General features: G+C 39.7%; 1 protein-coding gene across 1 annotated transcript in view; it reads right to left on the minus strand.

Annotated features, from left to right (window-relative positions):
• Positions 1 to 18,287, minus strand: part of washc4 (WASH complex subunit 4) — a 124,659-nt gene extending 106,372 nt beyond the window's left edge. Inside the window, exon 1 of the mRNA XM_033967633.2 lies at positions 18,284 to 18,287. The gene's annotated coding sequence lies outside the window, so the exon portion shown is untranslated. The remainder of the gene's footprint in view (positions 1 to 18,283) is intronic.
• Between the last annotated feature and the right edge of the window lie 494 nt (positions 18,288 to 18,781).

Below are 18,781 nucleotides of genomic sequence, written 5' to 3' on the forward strand. Positions count from 1 at the left end.
GTTTAAACTCTCTCAAAGTTCAAACCTTCGTAGGCGTCTTTGTCGGTGCAGAACGTTTCATCGACATTGTGGGTTTTGTCGGGGAGAAAAGAAATTGCAAACGTACAGCACTTCAGAGTCACACTGAGATCCAACGTTTATGTAAATTTGTCTGAACACATTCTGTACTGGACAGGAGACACGGCACGGAGGAGACTGATGGACAATGGTCTACAGTCCAACAGCCAATCAGGACGCACGACACAATGGTCTACAGTCCAACAGCCAATCAGGACGCAGGACACAATGGTCTACAGTCCAACAGCCAATCAGGACGCAGGACACAATGGTCTACAGTCCAACAGCCAATCAGGACGCACGACACAATGGTCTACAGTCCAACAGCCAATCAGGACGCACGACACAATGCACGTTCATATTCTGGAACAAAAGCATGGAACATTTCGCAAAAAAAATCTGCGAAACAGTGAAACCCCAAGGAACAACTGTACAACAAATCAAAACAGAAATAATCATCATCAAATAACATTAAAAAAAACAAAGAGCGCAGAATAAAAACCTTTCAGTCACATGCACAGCTAAGAGCGAGAGTTTGTCCACAGATCTGAAGATTGACGGTTCGAATCCACCTCCCAAAGATGAACGCTGTCATTGTGTCCTTGGGCAAGACACTTAACCCACTTCACCCGCCGTGTCTGCGTGCACTGGTGTATAAATGTGCGTGAGTTTTCCCTGATGTAAAGCGCTTTGAGAGTCTTAAAGGTGGAAAAGCGCTGTATAAAAATGTGACCTATTTACATAGTACTTTAGCGGTGAAAAGCTCTAAACTCTCCTGAATATACACAGTGTCCTATTTCACTTTTCAAATAAAATACTTTCAGCTGCTTCTCTTTATGGGTTCTATCATTCCTGGCAACTTCTATCTATCTCTTTGTCTCCAAAAAGGTGCAGTTGTAGACTCCTGCTGTCCGTCTATAGCCTGCCCTCTTGTGGTTTGAGCGAGTATTAATCCACTCCTGGGATCACTGTTGTCAAAGGAATCTTCAAAGTCATCGCAGCTCATTAGTCTCCGTGTTTGGGGGTTTTCACAAGGCCACATAAGACGTACGCGCGGGGAGGGATCGGACCGGGAGTGATCAGGAGGACTCTGCGGATGCCTTCGTGTTCGACTGCGGCAACGCGTGACGGCTCGTGCGGTCGATAAATCCTCAAAGTGCATCAACAGGGATTAAGTAGTTCTGTGAGGGAGCTTCTCAGGTCAGAGTGAGCCTCATTTAACAGCTAATTAGATGCTTTCTATTGAGCATATGGTCCTGGAGCAGCATCTGTTTCCGCACAACACACTGGTACAGCTGATACACACTCATCACGGAGAATATGGAATACTTTAGACTAGTGAACGGGCTGAGACTTCAATCCATTTACCTCGGATAACTGTCTTATTAACGCTTCAGTAGCAGGAACACATGGCCGACATGTTTTTAATGAGCAAACTGAGTGCACACATTTTATTTAGTCAAAATATATATATTAAAGTGCCCGTATTTCGCCATTTTGATCTATTTTCTAATGTTTCCTCATCACAAACAGACCTGGAGTTGTGTTTTTTTTTGTTTCATTCACACATTTAACACACAAATCCTGCACAAAAACAACAGAAAACGCTCTGTTCCGCCTTGTGATGTCATCATGTGGTAATACAGGAAGTGCTCCAGTGTGTTTTTGAACTCCACACACCTTCGTTTCTAGAATCATTTGGAGTATTTCAGCTCTGGAATTTTCAATATTTAGCAAACAAAAGTAAAAAAAAGGTAGCTGTTAAATTGAAAACTACCACTTCATGACATCACGAGGTGGAACAGAGCGTTTTGAGCTTAGGAGATGTAAACCAGTATTACTTAAACGCACATGAATGAAACAAAACACAACTCCAGGTCTGTTTTTGATGAAGAAACAGCATTATGACATGACTTAAAGCTCACACGAGTCACTTTTGTGTGATATAGGACGTTTAAAACTTAATATTTACCGTTTGTGTATCTTGAACTCGACCCTTTCCTCAATAGCTCTGCAACTTGTCAAAAACAGTTCAGTGCCTGGAGACCCTTCAGATCTAATTCTAGTTTTGTGTTGATGGAGAAAACCCACCCAGACACCATCCTGCAGGAAGTGCCAGTGTAAGTTTTCCACCACACCACTCACCTCCCTCACTATGTTTGTGCAGATATTACACAGAAGTGAGTAGAACTGGGAACAAGAGAAACTTTAAAGTTCTTTATATTACACAAAATAGACTCTTGTAGCTTTAAGTCATGTTAAAATGTTGTTACGGCATCAAAAACAGACCTGGAGTTGTGTTTTGTTTCATTCACACATGTCTGAGTGACTCTGGATAATTAGTTTGTTGAAATCTCCAAAGCTCAAAAACGCTCTGTTCCACCTTGTGATGTCATGAAGTGGTAGTTTTTAAGTTGACAGCTCTTTTTACCTTTAGTTCTGCAGAAATGAGCAATTCCAGAGCTGAAACGATCCAAATGATTCTAGAAATGAAGGTGTGTGGAGTTTAAAAAACACAGTGGAGCACTTCCTGTATCACCACATGATGACATCACAAGGTGGAGTGTGTTTTCAGTTTGAGAGAAGAACTCAGCCTAAATATTCATGTGTTTTTGTGTGTTAAACATGTGAATGAAACAAAAAAAACAAACTCCAGGTCTGTTTGTGACGTGGAAACATTAGAACAGATCAGAAAATAGAGTAATATGAGCCTTTTAAAATAGTTTTATCTATTAGTACGAGTATTTCTGTAATACTAAGTAAAAGTTGGAGTAACTGTCAGGACCTACTAACTGACTTATTCTTTAAAATTGATTAAGTCTTTAATGTTGAATGGACAGACCACAAAAATAAGAAACTAATTCATATCTGACGGAGCATCGCAAAATGAACAAACTGAATAAATACTGTCAACATAAAGCATTTTTAACTCACAGTGGGAAGAGAAACCACATATTTTACTGTCTCAAGTACATATTACTCAAGTACAGGTGTAAAAGTATGCAAGTATGTATTTTCTGGACAATACGTCGCACTGGACTATAAGTCACATTTTTGGGGGAAATTTATTTTACAAAATCCGAGACGAAGAACAGACATTTTATCTTTAAATCAAGTTATAATAATAATAATAAAATGTGGACCAACAGGCTGAATATCAGTACATCACGCTAACGTAACACATTTATATTTATTCAGCTCCATGAAGCACAGACAGAACTGAACACGTGTCTGGTTTGTTAACGTAAGATATTAACATTTAATCAGATAAATAAAGTATAAAAACAAGCAACAAGTTTACTCTGGATCTCACTGCAAATCAATAAATCCATTGAATTCTTCATCCTCGGTTTCGCTTCTGAACAACTCCACCATTTATTTATTTATTATCATTTATTTATTTATTTTTATTTTATTTTATTTTTATTTTTTATTTTATTATTTTTTCATATATATTATTTTTTATATTATTATTATATATATTTTTTTAATTGTATTTATTTATTTAGAGCAGTATTCGACCCACCAACCTTCAGATCAGAGGGCAAACACTGAGCTCCTGTTGCCTCGGAGAAGTACAATCTCTTTAAAAAAACACATTTAAGTAAACAAACGTAACTTTATACGACCACCTCTGCTATTTCAATAAAAAATGCGACTATTGCTTCACTATTTCTCCAGAACCCTGAGGTATGGAGCATAAAATAATAAACAGCCTGTAACTTTCAGGTCCATTCTCTTGTAATAAATACTACGTTTTCATCGATTAATACGGGACCGAAAGGCGTCGCAGAATCTCGTGAGTATTTCAAATCATCCAGTGGAGTTTATAAACATTTTCTTTCTGGAACAAGAAGAAATGATTTAGCGGCGCTTGGAGTGGGGCATCAATTGTCCATCTACGGCCTGATCAATCCCGCCGCCATGCCACAGGCGACTTCCTCGTTATTAACTCTGAGACGAATGGAGGCCGCTTCCATCCCTCTGTTCATTACCTGTTGGTGAGTGACTGTGTGGGGAAATAATCACTGCTGCTGTTGATATGTTGCAGAGACATCGCACTGGGGGGTTCTCTGCGTGGATGTCTATGGGGGAACGTTCAGCTGTTTCCAAAGAGCGCATTAGCAAACGCTGCCGAACGAGTTTTAAGTCTGAAAACTCACGAAAAAAATGGATTCAAACAACATTTTCAGGAGGCTGTGATCAATCCGAGCGTTCGTCGTCCGTTGTAGGAGTTTGATTTTTACACAAAAACTGAAAAACGGTTGGCTAACGCTAGCTAGCTTGTAATTGTAATCGTAAAGGGATTTGTGTAACATCAGCTCACCTGTTGTAGCTCCAACTAATTCGGCTCTTTATGGTCAGATTGTGCTAAAACAAAGCTCAGATTAAAGTCTAAAAGAGCGTTAGACAGAGTAGTGCCTACAGATAGCATCAAACACACAGGCTGAATGATTTGGGAAAAATATCTAATTGTGATTTTTTTCCATCTTTGTGACTGTTATTGTGTCTTTAGAACTGATTCTGACATTTACAAACCTTTTATTAACCTGCACTGCCCCTGTTCAAATAAACAAATGATTAAAAATAATTTATACAGTTGTGATTCATATTTTAATCTGGTTCTGTTCAAAGTTTTAAGGAGATTTAACAAAACACTGAAAAGGTCCACACATATGTAATCGTGTTTTTCAGAGCTTTTTACTGACTTAAACTGCAGCGTGAGCCGTTTTTCAGGCTGGATATTTTTCCGTTTGTGGAGATTATGACACTTTTATAAACTGCAGCCTTTGCCATTTGCTAATTGCGTCCGTTCAAATCGCAATATAAGCAATTTGAACAGACGCAATTATATATTTACTGTAATATATAATGTTTAAATTCTCATTCTCGTTTTTTTCCATGAATGAGGCAGATCTATAACCCACTGCTGCACCGTGAGTACTGCCTGTACTTCTGTAACTTTACTCATTAGTACTTTTGTTTTTACAGCAGATTTTAGTCTGTGCCACTTTTATGACTGATGCCATGTTTATATACCTACTACTACTACTACTACTACTGCTGCTGCTACTTATGTCATTACAGTTACTCAAACTGCTTAGCTCAATGTTACAAATACATTTCCCACAGTTCTACTGCGACTCTTTACCCGGAAAGTCCAGAATGAAGTGTCTGTATTTTGTAAACGGAAGGATAAAGTTTGTGTGTGTATTCTGGATCCAAGGAAAACAACTACTGTTACTACTACTACGACTATTGCTGTTTCTACTACTACTACAACGACTACTACTATTTTTACTAATACTGTTACTGTTACTATTACTATTGTTACTACTATTACTACTACTACTATTATTACTAATACTGTTACTGTTACTATTACTACTGTTACTACTACTACTACTGCTACCACTGTTACCACTATTGTTATTGCTGCTACTATTACTTTTACTACTGTTACTACTACTACTACGACTGTTACTCCTGTTACTACTACTGTTACTACAAATGTTACTGTTGCTACTGTTACTACTATTACTGCTGCTATTACTACTACTACTACTACTATCACTGTTACTACTACACATACTACTACTACCACTATTACCACTAGTACTATTGTTACTGCTGCTACTATTGCTGCTGTTACTATTACTTTTACTACTGTTACTGCTACTACTACTACGACTGTTACTCCTGTTGTTACAATTACTCCAACTAGTACTACTTACCACTAGACCTGTCCCTCAGTGTATCCATATCATGAACATTATACCATATATTTGTTCACGTGGGCACAGAACACGCCGGTCGCCATCGAAACGCAGGTACAGGTCTGTTCAGAACACGCCCGTCGCCATAGTAACACAGGTACAGGTCTGTTCTGGCGGCGGCGGTCGCCATAGGAGCGGAGGTACAGGTCTGTTCAGAACCAGCCCTCTGATTGTATTTATGAAATTCAATTATCCTGACACAGACAGATGGACTCGCTGTCAGTGGAGGCGAACGTCATTTGTTACCATCAGCGCACACGTCAACCCCGGGGTAGTGACAGGGCCGTGCTAACAAAAGGAAGAGAGGAACGAGGGAGAGACGGAGGGGGAGAGAGGCCAGTGACCAAGATTAACAAGGGGCGGCTCCGGACCGGCACAGGGGGGAGCGTGGCCCACCAAACGCCGCGGCAAATCCTTTACTCAATCAGCGGAATAGAAGCACTGGCACAATCCAATTTGGCCCATTGAATCAGCTCTAATCACTTACATTCGGTGATTACAAGGCTCTGCTCACTTTACCGTGTGCTGTTGGTGTGGACTTGTTTATCTCACTGCCGCTGTAACTTCCATCATGTTTTCTTTATTGTTTTTTATTGTTTTGTGAATGCACAAGCGAGCTGTCGCATAAAGAGTTAAAATTACAAAATAAAACAGCAAAACATGATCTATGACCCTATTACATTTAGAAAAACTACGTACGTTTTCAGTTGGACGTTATACCAAATAATTGTCCCTATGGAGATGCTTGGAATGTTGTACAGCACGTGTCAAACTCAAGGCCCACGTGCCAAATGTGGCCCCCCCCCCAAGTCATTTTATTGGCCCACAACAAGATAAATTAAAAGGTATGACTGTCTTAAAATGAATTAAATCAGGAAATGCAGTTATACAGTCATATTTTTTTACATTTATGGAAACTTATAAACAATATTTGTAACTTGAATAAGTAATAAATACAGAAACAGTTAATGAACACAAAAAAAAAGTTGATTTATTTTACATTACATCTGGCCCTTTGAGAGCAACCGTTTTGCTGATTAAACGTATCTATCTGCAATTTGTTTACTGGCGCTCACACAAATCTGACTTAATGTAAATCTTTGCCTGGTGCCGGCACCTGCTCGTCTCCATGGAGATAGATGAGTTTAATGCCACGCTTTAGAACATTCCTGGTAAAGCGGAAACGTTTACATGAAGATAAACAAGGATCCTAAAAATACAGTGGTCCCTGGTTTATCGCGGAGGTCACGTTCTAAAAATAACCGGCAATAGTAGTCAGCTTTATTTTTTACATTATTCTATATGTTTTTGTCTGTAAAACCCCTCACCACACACTTTATACACTTTTCTCACACAGGCGTTAACATTTTCTCACATTTCTCTCTCGTTTAAACTCTCTCAAAGTTCAAACCTTCGTAGGCGTCTTTGTCGGTGCAGAACGTTTCATCGACATTGTGGGTTTTGTCGGGGAGAAAACAAATTGCAAACGTACAGCACTTCAGAGTCACACTGAGATCCAACGTTTATGTAAATTTGTCTGAACACATTCTGTACTGGACAGGAGACACGGCACGGAGGAGACTGATGGACAATGGTCTACAGTCCAACAGCCAATCAGGACGCACGACACAACGGTCTACAGTCCAACAGCCAATCAGGACGCACGACACAATGCAAATAAATAAAAACACAAATGGCTGCAGAAGGTGAACCACGATATAGTGAGGGACAACTGAAGTGCACGTTTTCATTGTTGTTGTATCCTGAGGCAAGACACTTCATCCATATTGCTTTGTGTGAAAGTGATGTGTGTGTGTGTGCCCAATGGTGCAGACTGGCAGCCTCACCTCTGTCAGTCTGTCCCAGGGCAGCTGTGGCTATAAACAGTATCTTACCAAGACTGAGTGTGGAGTGAATGAATAATGTATGAAATTGTGTCTAGAAATGCACGATATAAGACGATATAAGATTATTATTATTAGTAGCAGTAGTAGTAGTAGTAGTGTATATATATTTTTTACTTATTTGAACATCTCTTTCTTTGTTTTACATATTCTAGTCTCATATTTTTTCCCTTATACCTTCTTTTACTTGTCACCCATTTTTATTATGCTCATTTTAATTGCAATGCAGCTACTGTAGCCAAACAATTTCCTTTGCAGATCAATAAATAATAGGGTTATATATTTTAATGCCCAGTGTTCATAACAAACATAATTACATAACACGAGCTACAATAGCAGCCTCCAGCAGCCGTCGGCCTAAAGCCTCCATCTCGTTATAACACGCGGAAATTGAATGTCGCGTATACCGTTCCAATCAATGTGAAATATATTCAAATGACAGTGGGAGGAAACAGATACTATTGGCTCTTTAATCCAGCTCCAAGCCTCTGTGCGCTGCCCCCTGTTGGTGAATTATGGATGAGTTTGGAAATTAAAGCCGGGTTGGGAATTCATTGGGGAAGTGGCACAGTGGGGTCTACCTTTGTCTGAATGTGACCAGTTTGGGGGCGGTTTTGTGCAGAGACTTGAGATAGAGAGAGAAAGAGACGGGTACAGTACAAAGAAAATATGCTGCAAAGTACAAGAGAGTACTTTAAATGAGTATAAATGGTAAAAAAGTATCAGTACTATGAACTAACTATAACTGCTGCTACTACGTATACGTATACTACTGCGACTAAGAATATGTTCACACAGGTACACACCACAGCAAAACTGGGACGAGAGGAAGGACCAGGACTGAACCAGTACTTGACCAGGACTGGACCAGGACTGGACCAGGACTGGACCAGTACTTGACCAGTACTTGACCAGGACTGGACCAGGACTGGACCAGTACTTGACCAGGACTGGACCAGGACTGGACCAGGACTGGACCAGGACTGGACCAGGACTGGACCAGGACTGGACCAGGACTAGACCAGGACTAGACCAGGACTCGACCAGGACTCGACCAGGACTCGACCAGGACTCGACCAGAATTAGAACAGGACTGAAACGAATCTAAACTTGGTCTAAACAAAACAGGACTAGAACAAGACTAGACCAGTACTAGAGCAGGTCTAGACCAGAAATAGAACAGGACTGAACCTGGACTAGACTAGCATGCGACAAGAACTCGACCAGGACTAGAACAGGACTAGACCAAGACTAAACCCTGACTAAACCCTGACTAAACCCTGACTAAACCCTGACTAGACCAGGAGTAGACCAGGAGTAGACCAGGAGTAGACCAGGAGTAGACCAGGAGTAGACCAGGAGTAGACCAGGAGTAGACCAGGAGTAGACCAGGAGTAGACCAGGACTAGACCAGGACTAGACCAGGACTAGACCAGGACTAGACCAGGACTAGACCAGGACTAGACCAGGACTAGACCAGGACTAGACAAGGACTAGACAAGGACTAGACAAAGACTAGACCAGGACTAAACCCTGACAAGACCAGGACTCGACAAGAACTCGACCAGGACTAGAACAGGACTAAACCCTGACTAAACCCTGACTAAACCCTGACTAGACCAGGACTAGACCAGAACTAGAACAGGACTAGAACAGGATTAGAAAAGGGCCAAAACGAGTCTAAACTTGGTCTAAACAAACCAGGACCAAACCAGGACAGTGTCTTAAAAGTTCATGTAATGTACTATCACTTCTTAATTGGTTGAAACTACTACAATTACCACTACTTTTACCAAGTACTACGACTTAACAGAACAGAAGAGAGTATTTCTATTATTACCTATATGAATACTGCTTGCCGATCCACCTGGAATATTAATAGAAAAGTACATTTGCTGTAATAAAAACTTTGTGTCTTTTGAGTGAGTTTAAAACCTTTCGACTTCGTAAATGTTCCCAGGGAAAGTTCCTCTCAGCCCTGAACAGTACAACAGTGTGACAGGCTGTAATCACACTCCCACTGCCTCTGTCTGTGTACTCTGAGGTACTCTGATACTGCGGCCTGTGTAGCTCGGTCCCTCCTGTGCTAAAACCTTTATACAGGAGGAAAAAATCAATCGAGTGTCGACATCTGACACCCACAACGGGACAAATACTCAAATACTCAAAATCAAAACAGTAATGATCCAATCTGAGGTACGGGGGCGACAGTGGCTCAGTTGGTAGAGCGTTTATCCACTTATCCGAAGACTGGCGGTTTGAATCCCATCGCTGGTTGAGCTGTCAAATCCACATCCCAGCTCCAACAGATGAATCCTGCTGCCGTTGTGTCCTTGAGCAAGACACTTAACCCCCCCTCGCCATCGTGACCCTTTACCGTTTACTATAAAAACTACACTGATGTAAAAGTACTGTTACTGCGACTAGAGCTGGGCTGACTTTAAATTATTACTATGAATGCACTCAAATGCACTCAACGCGCTAATATCTACGTAGTTACAAGATATTTATTTATTTAAAGAAGTAATATGCAACTTTTATGTTGGAGGGTCGTCTCCATGGTGATGTTCCACAGTATGTGCTTTGACAATGTTTAAAGGTCCTATATTACAGTCACGTTAAAATGAATAAATAATTAAAGATAAGGCAGCAGAAAGAAAGGGAGCTGTGCGTGGATGTCACTGGCGACATGTTAAAGCGGATCTATGCTGCGAAATGGACTTTTCTGAACTTCTTTTTACCATGTTTTTGTTTTCTCTCAACATTTACTTATCTGAAGTTTTTTTTGGAGTGATTCATGCATGTTTGAATGATCTTTAATCGATTATTTTCAAGACGCCATTTTGCCGATCAGTCCCCGTTTCCACCGCCAAAGCATGAACTTTGCAAAAAGGCGGCGAACGCAAGACTCTTGAATCAAATCTGACTGCAACGGTTTAAAAACAAATAAAAAAAGAATTAAATAATGTATTAAAATCCATATAACTTCTTTTTACTGCTAGACCCAACCATCAAAATCCTCTAGAGTAAATGATATTCAGTTCATCTTTGTTTGTTGTGTAAAAGTACGGTGTCCCACCCGAATTCAACTACTCGTTGAATTCGGCAGCGTCACGTAGACTTTTTGGTACGAATGAAAATAAATTCGCTGCCCTTGGACACTGCAGTTTTCTAACGTGGAAGTGAGCGAACTTGTTTCTTTTATCAAGTCATTTTAGATGAATATTACGATTTAAAATGTCCAGATTATAACACAATGATCCACAGTCATAGATTATAACTATAGTGCAGACCAGGGCCGCTCCAGACTATAAGCAGACTGAGCAGCTGCTTAGGGCCCCAAGGCCACCAGGGGGCCCCCAAGAGCCCATACATTTATATTGAAAATAATGTAAAAAATCTAGTTTTATTGGACATAGCGCCTAAATATCCCTCTAAAACTATTACATTTGTTTAAAATATCTGCTGCTGCTACGTTTGTTTTTGAGTCGGGCAGAGGTGAGGGCAGCTCTGTGTTTACACCGGAGCAAGGACCCGGCACAATGTAAATGTAAGAAACACTGTCACAACTGGAACACATTAAAATCCACCAGAAACGAAGAAAAAATTTTCATAATTTAAAAACTCTTGCTCCCTCCTTATGTGTGTGTTCTGTTCTTCTATGTTTGTGTTCTGTTCTTGTGTCTGTTGTAGTTGTGACATTCTGGATGTTTTCAGTCTGATGTTGTTCAGATAAGCACAAAAACAACTGGTCAAAGTGATGAGAGCAGAGTCAGAATGTGTCAAATGTGAATCACCAACAGCTGAGCCAGGAGGGGGCCCCAGAGACACATTAAGGCTCCCTGAAAACTAGAGCCGGCCCTGGTGCAGACTCAAGCACAAAAGGTCTTCTTTAAAAACTACACAAATAAAATGAATACTTGAGCAGAGGACACGTCTGTTTTTAGAAAGAGATGTTTGTGTCTCAATGCTAACGCTAATGCTAATTTTTAGGCAGAATAAATATTAAAACAACACAATAAACTGAAGTATTCTACATAAAAACAATCAGGTAGTCTTTATTTTAATTCATTTGGAGTTTAATAGGTTGTTTATTTTATATTTTAGTCTTTTTTTAATATAAGTTAGCATAAGGTTTGAGACACAGTTGGCTAGCTAATGCGCTGCTGTACACAAAGCACAGAGCCAAATGCTTGATCGCTGTTAACGGGCCATTGCCGTAGCCTTAAAGCCGTGAATAATAGCACATATTAACATTAAAATAGTCTTTGTCTTATTTAAGAGTCTGTTTAATTATATAAAAGTTTACACAAGAGACACTGAATATTTAAACACCACCGAGGACAGTGATGCAAATGGAGATATAGACAATGAGAGGCCAAATATTGTGCTGTTGAATTACCATTATGCTAATCCGGCTCTGAGTGCACGCTGCAGCGACCCAGTTTGGAAAATGGTCGTGTTTTAAAATGATCAAACATTTCTGCGTTTTAAATATTTTTAATGGGACTTGTAAACACTGGGCGACAGCAGCTCAGTCGGTCGAGTGTTTGTCCACTGAAACGAAGGTCGGCAACATCATTGGTTGAGCGGACAAATCCACTGACCCACAGGTTGACGGTAAGATTCCAGCTCCCACAGATGAATGTTGTTGTTGTGTCCTTGAGCCCCAGTGTCTGTGTGTGATTGTGTGTGTGAATAAGTGAGTGTTTCGTTGATGTAAAGTGCTTTGAGTGACTTGAAAGTGAAAAATAGACTAAATGAGTGCTATAAACCGTAGAACTCAAATGTTGTTAGTGATTTATTTGTGACTGTATTTCACATTTTTTGTCATAGTTTGTCCGGGGCTGCGACCTATACTCAGATGCAACTTATACGTGAAATTATTCAAATATATCGTTTCACATCTTCGTTATTGTCACACTGAACTGCACGAGGACACTCTAGACTTGTACCAGTATGACACACGCAGAGTTCACGGAGTTCAAAAGCGACGAGGATGAAGAATTCAATGGATTTAGTGATTTGGAGTGAGATCCAGAGTAAACTTGTTAGCTTATTTTTATGCTTTAAATGAATGAATAAATAAATAAATAATCGATAGAGTGGTCAGATCCATTAACCCAAAGTATTTTCCAAACTATAAGTGTCGCGTTTTTCATAGTTTGTCCCGACTTATACTCACATGCGACTTATATGTGAAATTATTAAAATATAATAATATAATTTACCTCCAGAGTTTTTCAGAAGCGACACCAAGTCTGAAGAATTCAATGGATTTATTGATTTGGAGTGAGATCCAGAGTAAACTTGTTGCTTGTTTTTATACTTTATTTATCTGATTAACTGTTAATATCTTACGTGAACAAACCAGACACGTGTTCAGTTCGTTCTTCTTATTATTATAACTTGATTTAAAGATAAAATGTCTGTTCTTGGTCTTGGATTTTGTAAAATAAAATTCCCAAAAAATGCGACTTATAGTCCAGTGCGACTTATATATGTTTTTTCTTCATTATTATGCACTTTTAGCTGGTGTGACTTGTACTCCAGAGCGACTTGTAGTCCAGAAAATACAGTATTTTGTTTATTTATATAGTTTTATTCCCTTTACTGTTGATATTTAAGTAATTTTGTCTGGTAAGTCCCTGCACATCCCACATCACAAGAGTTCACATGCAAATTAAGGTTGGCAATTTATTTTAAAAAAGCTGTCCTTGTTCTGAAGTTTGTAGAGTACAGCACTTATCAGAATTGTTTGAATGACGTGTTTGATCTCAGAGTAAAATAGAATATATTTGTGGATGTAAAAGGAATCAGTATGCTACATGGAACAGTCTGGATGTTCAAATTGGAGATCGTTAGCGTAAATCTGTCCAACAAGGAGGCCGGTTGTTTATCATAAGGCCATATAGATCCCACTGTCACATGTTTTATACTGAATTCAAACAGTCAGGCTTTGATCACAACAATGAGATGTTTGATTCTGTCATTTTCAGCTGCCATAAAGAGACTTTCCTCTGGCTAATTGTCTGTTCTGTCAAAGTGTGAGACAGGACCCTCGGGAAGACGGCCTTGAAATCTCAATTTTTAGACTCAAGTTGCTGTTTTGTGCGCTTTGAGCATCAGAGCACGACATGTTTGTAAAAAAGTGCAAGTGCTACAGCGTCTGCATATAAGATGTTCTTTATAAACGTAACTTCAAAAAGAGGGAGCCACTTCATTGGGGGATAATTGGGCTGGACAATCATTTCGAAACCATTTTAAAAGAGTAAAATTTAACTGTTTCAAAGTATGACATAACACGTATGGGGAGGCGACATCTACGCACAATGAAATTTACCTTAAAAAACATATATTCTTATCAGCAGGGGCGGTGCTGGTTGGGGGGGTTGAGGGGGCACTAGCCTCCCCATAGCTCCCCCCAAAGATTTTTCCTCACTTCCTTAGCCCATTTAATTTCGACTAAAAATGTTCAAATGGCAACTACAGAGTGTTCAAAATGAGGCTATAATAAAATAAAGATCTCCATATTATGTTTTAGAAATCACTACCAGGGATAATTACATTTAAATTGGTTTAAAATAGCAAAATAAAAGTTTTAGGCTCTACATTACCTTATTAAGTGAGCACCCATGACTTGTTAAGTGAGGACCCACATTGAGGACCCACATTGAAGACCTTAGTCCCCCAAATGTCTGGCGCCGCCCCTGGTGCACATCGGCTCCAATGACGTTAAACTACAACAGTCCGAGGTGTTGGAAAGTGACCTCAAGTCGGGAAAACAACACGTAATACTTGATCCAATCTCATCTTCCAGTTTCAGTGACATGAAGTTTAGTTTTATCCGCCAACTTCACGTCTGGCTGAAATGTTACTGCAGGAATTCCTAGATTTTTGTGGATTCTGAAAGAAGAAGAAGAAGAATCTATTTGCCTGTGTATGGTATTTTCTACTCCAAACTAGTATCTTGACTTACTCACGCTAAGCTAAATAACAAGTGCCCACCAGTAGATATGGAATGCATGGAGGGGATCACCAGGACGCTATGAGGACCAGCGTGGGGGTTTCCAAGGACGTGTGGACAAGAAGATAAATAACACCTATGTTCTGGTCTTTTGATTAAAGCCACTTCTTATTTGTAGCCACATCTCAGGAATGTGTGACCCCGACTCTGAGAGGATCATAAAACACTCGCCATGTTCGATGTTGCCTAAAGTTTCTTCATGTGTAACACCAGGCTGATAAGAAGAAGACCCTCCTCATGAACATAAACATTGGGAGACCCTATAAAACAGGGGCGTCAAACTCAATTTTACCGAGGGCCGCATCAGCAAAATGGTTCGTCTCAAATTTGCAAAGATAAAAAAAATATGTCTGTGTAACTGCGTAACTCCTGATAAACTGACATTTTAAGACAGTCATACATTTAAATTTACCTTGTCACGGGCCACATAAAATGACATGGCGGGCCGCATTTGGCCCCCGGGCCTTGAGTTTGACATATGTGCTATAAAAGCTGTGAACAGGCACATCTCAGGACTCTCTTCTGTCCTTTCCTGGGAGTCCGTTGCTTCATTGTTCACTTTACCGTTGTGGAACTATTACGGAATGGGAAGTAACAAAAAGAAAACCAAGATGGAAAGTTGGTAAAATAAGAAGTAATTTAATTAACAGGAATGTAAGGGTAAACTAAACAAAAAAGGGACTAAACAGAGATAAATAAAAGGTTCCTTGCAAGGGTTTACACACTAACAAAAAAAAGATAAAGTAACAAACTTCACAATAGGTAACAAAAACTTAGAGTCAGTACTGAGTCTCATAAGTGTCTCATAACAAAATGCCACTGTCCCCGTAGTGCAGGGGTATCAAACTCATTTTCACAAAATCAACAAAATGGTCACTCTCAAAGGGCCAGCTGTAACTAACTGTAAGATAAATGTCACTAAATGTAACCAAATTTAATGTAAAATAAATGCAACTACTTTTGAATCGTGTTAATTAACCGTTTCTATATTTATTATTAATTCCAGTTACAAATATTGCATATGGATTTGCATAGATATGAAAAAATGGCTGTTTAACTGTGTATCTAATGATAAACTGACATTTTAAAACAGTCATACCTTTTAATTTACTTTGCCGCGAGCCACATAAAATGATGTGACGGGCCGCATTTCGCCCACGGGCCTTGAGTTTGACATATGTGCCGTAGTGAGTAGACCAAAAGCCAGCCAGCCCTGAACAGGCATCACCGATCTTCTTAAATAGGGTGGGAGTCGGCTGAAGGTGGACCAGCCAGGAAGACTGTCCTCCAATCACAGCCAAGGGATCCAACAGCCAGGATTATTGGGAGGAAGACGACTTGGACACACACACAAGAAACTAAATGTATAAATGCAAACAACAAAATCTTTGATGCTTACACCAGAAACGAACAATTCTTACACACTGTGATAGCATTCGTTTAAATAGAGCTGGAAAAAAACTGTTGAGCGACAATATCAAATTAACTCTGGAGTCTGAACCTAAATAAATATAATAAAATACACAGCGTCTTATGTGACTCTTTGACAAAACCAGCACCCACTATTGTAGAATCAGCATTATAAAATAAACTAATGTGCAGATTTCACGTAAAAAAAAACAGGAATGAAATGATCAGAGGTCGTGTAACTTGGTTGAGATCAATATTACTAACAAACATAATCCCCAAGTGTAAAATCAATTCCAGTCAAACTCAAATAAGCCTCGTATCCCCAGAGTCAGGCCTATCTGATCTGGAAAACTGCAAGACAAGAAAGGAAATTATGCGTATGAATGTACTGTACGAAGTATCATGTCTAAATTAGATTACATTAAAGTGTGTGCAAATCAAACAGACCCAGATATATTTGTATTTTCTGAACTCTGGCTGGAAAAAATAAGTGAAAAGGGAATAAATATTGAAAATTGCAAAGTTACTCCTTGTGCCAGGCAGGTCTTTTATGTCAAAGATCATTTGTCGAAGGACCTTTGGAGCTTCAGCACCTAAAAATGCTCTTAATGATGTGTTCACGATGCTTCTAAACCGGAAAATTACAAGGTCCTAATAATAACAGGGGATATAAATATTAACAGGTTGGAAAAACAGTCCGAAACTTGAACCTGAATCTCATGCAACTCATTTCTATTCCAACTAGAAATTTAAATAAACGCACGCTCTAACAATCTTAACAAACAAACCCCATAATTATGAGGAAAATGGTGTTTTCCCGGTGGATTTTAGTGACCACTGTCCAACTGGAAGGTGAAATACAAAAGTTAAACAGCCACATTCATGTTTAAAGGTGAGAAGATCATACAGTATAAACATTTTAACGAGCAAATCTTCATCTCTGACCTGAGTTACAAAAATATCAGGTTAAAATCAGCATCCCCCGACCCCAAGTTTTTTTTTATTAACACATTTAATGAAACTGCAGACCAACGTGCATCTGAAAAAACACTTGAATCAAAAACTGTAGCAATCTTTTTCCAACTCAGAAATAGCAATTTTATTTAGAGAAAGAAATGCTTCCTGGAAAATTGCGCACACAACTAGGTCAGAATTGGATCGGGCATTTATTTGTAGAAAAGAAATAGATCTGTATCAGCAGTTAGAAAGGAAAAACTTCTTTCTTCATGTCTGCGCTGATAGAGAGTCAGGTAAATCTGGGAAAGTTCTGGAGGACAGTTAGATCCTTTTCAGAAACTCGTATTCACACATTACCAACCCATGTTTTATTAGATTCAGCTGTTGTAAATTCTAAAGAGGAAATACGTGATGGTTTTAATGTGCGTTTTATCTCTGGACGTGATGTTTTGGATCATAATGGTGGTCGTTCTCATCTCGATTATGTTGAATCTGAACTTCGGGCAGATAACACATTTTCTCTTTAAGACCTTTCACTCTGGAGCTGGTGACCTTGATCCAAAACTTCCATTACTCTGCCGCGTATTTAACTCAACCTCTTTTACATATTTTTTTAAAGTATCAGTTCAAATGGCAGTTTTAGCAGGATTATGGAAAACGGCGCATGTTTGGTCTTTACATAAAGGTGGGACGACTAAAAATGTAAATCGCTTCTGTTCAGTATCTAAACGACCTTGTCTCGTAAAAGTTTTAGAAAAGTTAGTTGCAAATCAAGTTCGTTTTTTTAAATAAAAGCTCCATTTTGAGTCTTATCGATCAGGTTTCAGAGAGCCCTGTCAGTGCAACCACAAAAGTTTGCTCCTCCAGCTCCAACCTCCTGTCCCTGCCCTGTAGGACCAAGCTCCGAACTTGGGGGGACAGAGCCGCCTCCATCGCTGCCCCCACCCTCTGGAACTCTCTACCTAAACCCCTCCGTGACCTCTGACCTCCCCACCTTCAAAAAAGAACTTAAAACTCACCTCAATTGCTTTTAATGTTCGATTTTATGTTGTAAATTTTGTGATATTTTATGTATTGTGAAGCGACTTTGAGTGTCTTGAAAAGCACTATATAAATAAATAAAATGTACTATTATTATTATTATTATTTAAATGTGTCAAGATCCCAGTTTGCCTCGTGTTTTGTGCTGTTTTCCTCCTCCCTTCTGTGTCAGGCTCCTCCCACACAAACCTGCAACTAATTCCCAATCAAGCTGCACCTGGGGAGAACAAACGGACCCAGGACTTGACACTCAGCGCTAGATCGTCCACGTATCCACAGTGATCTACCCGGCTCAGTCTCTCGTTTTTACATTTTGCCGCTCATTTCTAAGTTGGACGTTTTTGCTCCTCGTCAGATCCCGCTAAGCTCCTCCGTCTCTGACCCAGCTCTCCACGACCGGTATGAACCTCTCACACCTTCTGACCCAGCTCACCTCGTCTCTGACCCCGCTGCCCACGATCTACTCCTGGACGACTGCAAAACAACCCGGCTCTCAACTCCCTGATCGATCTACCTTCATTCACACATTTACAAACTTTAAATTAAACATTGTTAAACTGTTCCCTGAGTCCCGTCTCTTTGGTCCCCCTGTCAGTCCTTACAACAAA

The sequence above is a fragment of the Periophthalmus magnuspinnatus genome, chromosome 6 (genome assembly GCF_009829125.3).
Source record: "Periophthalmus magnuspinnatus isolate fPerMag1 chromosome 6, fPerMag1.2.pri, whole genome shotgun sequence".
Taxonomy (NCBI): Eukaryota; Metazoa; Chordata; class Actinopteri; order Gobiiformes; family Gobiidae; genus Periophthalmus; species Periophthalmus magnuspinnatus.